Source organism: Scylla paramamosain, unplaced genomic scaffold, assembly GCF_035594125.1.
Source record: "Scylla paramamosain isolate STU-SP2022 unplaced genomic scaffold, ASM3559412v1 Contig20, whole genome shotgun sequence".
NCBI classification, from domain to species: domain Eukaryota; kingdom Metazoa; phylum Arthropoda; class Malacostraca; order Decapoda; family Portunidae; genus Scylla; species Scylla paramamosain.
The window spans coordinates 549,133-555,000 of record NW_026973685.1 but is presented as its reverse complement, the minus strand read 5'-3'; positions in this window follow the sequence as shown (position 1 = coordinate 555,000).

Sequence of the window (5,868 nt, the reverse complement as noted above, 5' to 3'; positions counted from 1 at the left end):
TCTCGGCCCTCTTAAAGACACTGCAGGACGAGGCTAAAAGAAAAGGGAAAAAGACACTCCCAACCGAACTCTCACAGTCTCTTCTGATTCTATAGCACACCAGTAACACGTTTTGTACTTATATTTCTCATACGCCTTGTACAATTTACGCCACTTTCTTCTTTGAACTATCTCACACCACTCGTCTTGTACTATCTACGGCATTCGTCTTGTATCAATCACACTTAGAAGGCAGAATCAAACTAAACCATGAGAATTATGAAGAAAAGGAAGATATATAGCAGGAGAATAATTGTTTATATCCCTCCTACACACACGTCTCTTCTTACAATCCCTTATCCACACTGCTTCCCCGCCATGTCTCATCACGCCGTCTCACCCCACACTATTCATCCTATATGTAAGTCACACCAGTTGTTACCATAAGCATTATTCACACTAATTCCACATAACCAGCACGCACTGTCCCATACCACTCCACCATCCCACACTAAACATTCATGCTGTCCCGAATTACTGTGTTCTGTAGATCATTTGTCCCTAACACTGTCAACTGCTGAAGTCCTGGAAAGCTTAGCCATAAAATATAAAAAAATCAGCGTTTGTATCATTATTCAGTGGCGTGCATTGTTAATTCCAGTCCATTTGATGCAAGCTCTGTTATTAATGTATATTGTAAAGCTCATTTTAAATCCCCAAAAGCGACTTTACATATTACACAGTACTGCAGCGACAATGGACACACACACACACACACACACACACACACACACACACACACACACACACACACACACACACACACACACACACACATCAAACCTTCATACGCTAATTAAGAAAACAAATAAATTCTGTTCATCCAACACAAATCCGCCATCCATGATAATAGTGGTTCCTCGGACACAACAAAAGCAGGCCATTGATCCTACGACTCTTGCAGCACACACTTGTAAAGCACAAAACAGTGAACACAGTGACCCACCCAACCCTCTCTTTGTGTCCAGGTCATTCACAGAACCATATTCTGAAAACATTTCTGCGCTGCACCTCCAGTACTTTCAAAAGGCTCTCTTTGAAGGTACACTGGTTTTTAGGGTTTTTTTTTTTTTTATGGTTCCATTTACAGATGTTAATATTGGTGTGTGTGTGTGTGTGTGTGTGTGTGTGTGTGTGTGTGTGTGTGTCTGCGCGCGCGCCTCCAACAATGAAATTCTCAACATTAATTAAACAAGACTGTCACTCAAACTCCATTTATCACTCGCAAATTATAAAGCAATTAATGACAAGTTCAGCCAAGCCAGAGTGTCTAATGTACACATCAAGTCACGTCTGGTGGAAGCTTGGAAAAAGACTAAACACAGGAGCAGGTTTAGTCCAGTGCTCGTGTTACAGTGCAAGATTAGATTAGCCAAACAAAGGCGTCTTATTAAGTTGCGGTGCGCGTCCCTCCCTGGCCGTCGCGTGAGATTAACAAATATGACGAGAAATCTGCGGAGCCTCCTTGGCGCGTGTCATTAGCATCGCCTGGAGGAAGGAGAACATTTGCGTCCTGTAACTTTGGTAAACTTCTTGGCGCTTGTGTTTAGTGTCCTATGTATTTTCTAGTACATTTTCAAAACGTTATTAATTACTTGTAGTGGTTATATAAGCGTTGCAAATTTCTTTTATTCTCGTGAGCTATTGATAATTATTAATCTATTCTCATTATTTTTCACTCATTAAGAGTGCATTCCAGTGAAGGGGCAAGGTGCGTGGGACTTTCCCTCCGCTGTGAGACACTCTTCCCTTCATTTCTCATCCTTCTTCCTTTCCTTCCTTCCTTCACTCCTCTCTCTCCCTTAAACTGCACTCGGCTATTCATTTCTCTCCCTCCTTCCGTTTCTATCTTTCCTGTATCTCTGCCCAGCCTCCCAATTGGTCTCTACCTGAAACCTTCCTCTTCCCACCACATTAGCTAACACCTCACTCACTCCCTCCCTTTCCTCCTCTCTTCCAAACTTACATAAGCGATGCACGTCTGGCTCTTCTTTCGTGTTGATTTTCCTTGCCGCTTACTGAAGAACGTTTTACAAGCTTGACGACGCAAACTTGGGGACACGGACGCGTCGCAGGGAGCTCAAGCAACCAAGAGTAGGATGAGCAGACCGTGACTCGCGTGTGCTTACTGGACGCCCTCCGGAGAGAAAATGCTCAGAGAAAAGACCGGAAAGTCAGGGTGTAACAAGGAGTACTATGTTTGTTCTTGCTATATAGTATACGTTCTTCTGCTATATGGATTTCTATTATTGTAGATTGTCTTGCTTAAATTTGATTCTCTATGGCACTTTTGCTACGCGTGTATCTAGCTGTTTGTAAAATATAGATTGGCATGGAAAGAGGAAAGGTAGTTATGTTCTTGCTGTACATTCTCCTGCTATATATTCTGTTATTCTGTGTTATTATGCTTCAGTTTGGTTCTCCCTGTCAGTTTTGTTACTCTTATAGCTATATATTTTTTGGTTCAGTATAAAGAAAACTTTGAATTATTTGGGGGTAGACGGAATGAAAATATCTAAACATTCTCAGTCTGTCCCGCATTCTTTTACCATTTCTATGTTGCATAAATAGAAGTTTTTTTTTTGGTCATGTTGCAGTTTCCCATATTCAGAAATGTGACCTTTCTCGGTTTTTCTTTTTTTTCTTTCATTTCTCTGTCCAGTGTTTTTTTTTTTTTTTTTAATCTCTATTTTTTCCAGCTTTCTTTTTACCTTTCCCTTGTTGCCAAAATAGAAGGCATTTCTTTTATTCAGTCAGCTACAGTTTCCCTTCTTCAGAGATCTGACCTCCCTTTTTTTTTTTTTTTTTAAATGCGTGGAGGAAGGGAAGGGGTCAGAAAAAAATATAAGAAAATTGCTGTTTTTATCGATTTAACCAAAAAAAATAATAATAACTAGAATCTATGTTCGAGTATATAAAAAGAAAAAAAATATTTCAAGCCCACACCACAATTAGATGAACGGTGATGCCCGAGGGAACACAAAAAATTAATAATTAGATTGAATAAAACAAATAATAAGAACACTGGAGGAAATCAGTTAAATGCTGCTCTGATCATTTCCTGCCTTACGATAATAACAAAGTTCACGCATGTTGTTCTCACCACCTTCAGTCGACTTTCAGGAAACACACAGGACATTAATAACCTGACCGCGCGTCACTGTGTCAAAAGGCTCCATGTAAGGGGTCACTCGATTAAAGGTTAAAAGATTCAGTGTGACGTCATCCGATTTACGTATGTGTTTTTTTACTGCTGTTCTTAGTCTTTATTATTCATTATGACGAGTAGGATGAAGACATGAGTAATTTTATCTCTGAAGAATATGAATAAGTCCCTCAGAATATAAATAATATGCGTGTATCTGTCAGTGATAACATATTCTTTATTCAGTTATCACCAGAATCATGAAAACACGCTTGAAATCCTTACTGACTTCACCAGAGTCTGTCAAATGCATACGAGGTAAAACACCGAAGTGTTAGAGAAGGCGTCCTTAGAGTGGGAGGGTACAACTGGTGATCAGGAGTCCACCACGATGCCGAGGCTGTGGTGTATTGAAGCTTTATAGTGCGATCACTTGTCAATAACATTCCCTGGCACTGCACAGGGGAAGGGGAGCAGCGTCTGTGGCGGGGCGGGATGAGAGAGTAAAGATGAGATGGAAGGAGAGACGGGAGACGAGAGACAGAATTAGAGACAGGTACATATAAAGGCCACAATAGATCTTACGGTTTAAGGGAAGTGACCTAACATAAGGAAAGAAGGACAGCAAGGCAGAAGGCGAGAGAGAGAGAGAGAGAGAGAGAGAGAGAGAGAGAGAGAGAGAGAGAGAGAGAGAGAGAGAGAGAGAGAGAGAGAGAGAGAGAGAGAGAGAGAGAGAGAGAGAGGGGCGTGGGAGGGGGGGGTGAGGGTCGAGGAAAGTGAAGAATGTGTGTAGGGAATCAGATAGCACGCGTGGGATCCTATACATGACAGATGTCAATATTTATATAATATTTTCAACGGCGGTCGATCGGTTTCCCTCCTCGCGGCGCCTTCACGCTGACGGGAAGGTGACAGCGAACAGAGTGGCTGCGCGAGGCTGGAAACAGGCCAGGGAGGGAATGATGAGACGGTACACTACAAGGGAAGGGGAAAGGGGAGACGAATTACGAGAACGGTTTATGCAGAGACTGGGAAACGAATCGACCAACGGGGAAGACGGGAATGATTTACGATCCAAGGTAGAGGATAACACTAATGTTGCGTAATAAATGAAGTCAGCATACATAGTCATCATTCTAAGTAATAAATAAAGACAACGTATATATGCCCATCACTCTACGTAATTGATTAAACCAGCGTATATACAGTCCTTATTCTACGTAATAAGTGAACCCAACACATGTACAGATATCGTTCTACGTAATAAATAAACCCAACGTATAATTCTTTTTTTTTCTGCTTGTGTACGTGTGCATGTGTGTGTGTGTGCGTGTGTTACGTGTCAAGGTGACTGGCTAAAGAAAAAGTCAGAGTCGAAAGAAGTTAGCCAGTTCAATTCAAGAGGAGATGTCCTGATACTCCTCGTTTGACACAGCTCGAGTTGCAGGAAAGAATAAAAGAAAAAGAGTAGAGCAGAAAACCTTGTACTCACATTGTGTTTTGTGTCTTCCCTCAATCTCGAGCTCTCTGATTAAGTTCTCTGATCTGCAAAAAGTCTTTCCCTTGTCAGGATTTGTAAGCAGATTTGTGAACAGATCAGAGGACTTAAGACTGAGAGAAAGGGTTAAGCATCGTGGAAGTGAGTGCAGAAGTGTACTTAACCTATGACCAAGACTGTCTATAATAAGCCGTCCCTTTAATGAGTGAGGAAGGAGCGGTAGTCAAACTTGAATAAACGTACTGAAGGTAGAGAACAAGAATGTTACGAAACGATGATGTAGGTGGGGGTGATGTAACAGACCGTGCTTTAAGATTCGATCACCTGGAAAGAATAGGTGAGAATGAGATTACAAGGAAGATATTAAAAAAGAAAAAAAGACAGGTAATACTGTCAACAGTCGAATGACATTCCCAACTCATTAGCATTTTGTGTGAAGTTTTCCATCAGTCTCAAGGCCTTCCATCTACCACGAATTTCTCAATTGTTAGATTTTTTAACCAATCAACATATCAGAAGACCAAAGATAGCGAGAACACAAAACACAGTAGAAAGGAGAGTAGCAGAAGAAAGGAGTGTAGCAGATTTCACAGACTCTGACCTCGATTGTACATGTTTCAAGTGTAAGATGATCCATTGTAAGCTGAAACAGAAGAGTTAACAGGAAAAATGAGCAGGGGGAGGAAGAGACTGCAGTGTGTCAAGATGAGTTATTTTGAAGAGACCAAATGGAGATTACCAAGGGGCAGGAAATACATCTCCTTAAGGGAAGTTTTACGAGCACAAGCCGAACAGTGATAGGTAGTAACTACATAAAGAGAGGAGGTGAACGTATTTACATAGAATGACGGAAAGGCATAGAAAGATAGAAAGAGACAGACGGAGATAGATAGACAGATAGATGGATGGATATATAGATGGATATATAGATAGATAGATAGATAGATAGTTGGATAAATCAGTGGATGGATGAACAGACAGATAAATAGAGATTAAAAGACGTATACAGGTAAGCATATTAGTACAAATCATACCAACATACGAAAAAGCTTCTAATCTAACCAAAAATTTAATTTAGTGTATTCTAACCTAATGAATAACCTCTTTTAACCTAACCTAAACTAATCTAACAAAACTTAATCTACCTTCAAACTATCGATCAAAACTTAACCTAAATTAATCTCAC